At 58.3% G+C, this 948-nt stretch overlaps 1 pseudogene; it reads right to left on the reverse strand.

The window, feature by feature from the left end:
* LOC102846189 overlaps positions 1-403 on the reverse strand; it is a 38,864-nt pseudogene extending 38,461 nt beyond the window's left edge.
* Between the last annotated feature and the right edge of the window lie 545 nt (positions 404-948).

Here is a 948-nt window from a genome sequence, read left to right on the forward strand (position 1 = left end):
CCCCCCCCCATAAGTGGTCATACTATAATTTGAAGTAGGTGTCACTTCCCTCCCCCTTTATAAATGGCAAAGGGAACCCGAAAATTGTGAACAGGCTCCCCCCAGGTCTAAACATCTTTTGGCAGAAGCATTCAACAGATCAAAATATGTGGTGCATTTAGGATGTTGGTCCTCTTGGACATGCTGCCACTGTTACATGTCATCAAGTAGACAACTCACAGTGACTTTCAACAATCCATTGTATAGATGATCATCTTCTCTAGTTTTCCAAGGAAACCCAAACCTGCAGGTAGTGGGGCATACGTCCTCCCAACGGGTGGCGGGCAAGCGTTGTCTCTTCCATGCAGGCAGCCGGCGGGCGCGCACCATCCCCCAGTGCAGGTGACTGGCAGGCGCTCGCCATCTCCCGCATGCCATCTCCCACACGGGCGGCCGGTGGGCACGTATCATCTCATGCGCGGGCAGCCGGTGGGGGTGGGTGTGCATCATCCCCCAGCGCGGGCACCCGATGGGCGCACGTCATCTCGCACGTGGGCGAACAGAGTGCTTGCATCATCTCTCAGTGGGTGCACATCATCTCGCGTCATCTCGTGCGCAGGCAGCCAGCGGGTGCGCACCATCCCCCAGCACTGGGCGGACAGCAGGCATGCGCTATCCCCCATATGGGCAACTGGCGGGCAAGTGTGCCATCTTCTGTGTGGGTGGCTGGCGGGTGTGAGCCATCATCCCCTGAGTGCCATCTCCCACACGGACGGCTGGCAGGCGCGTGTCATCTCTCAGTGGGTACACATCATCTCTTAGCAGGTGGGCATCATCTTGTGCATGGGAAGCTGGTTGGGGTGGGTGCGCACCAACCCCCCACGTGGCCTGCTGTTGGGTGCACATCATCTCTCGGTGTGTGCGTGCCATCTCGTGTGCAGGCAACCAGCAGGTGCGCATCATCCTCCA

This window comes from Elephantulus edwardii, unplaced genomic scaffold (genome assembly GCF_000299155.1).
Source record: "Elephantulus edwardii isolate Elephantulus edwardi_28Jun2011 unplaced genomic scaffold, EleEdw1.0 scaffold00020, whole genome shotgun sequence".
Lineage (NCBI taxonomy): Eukaryota > Metazoa > Chordata > Mammalia > Macroscelidea > Macroscelididae > Elephantulus > Elephantulus edwardii.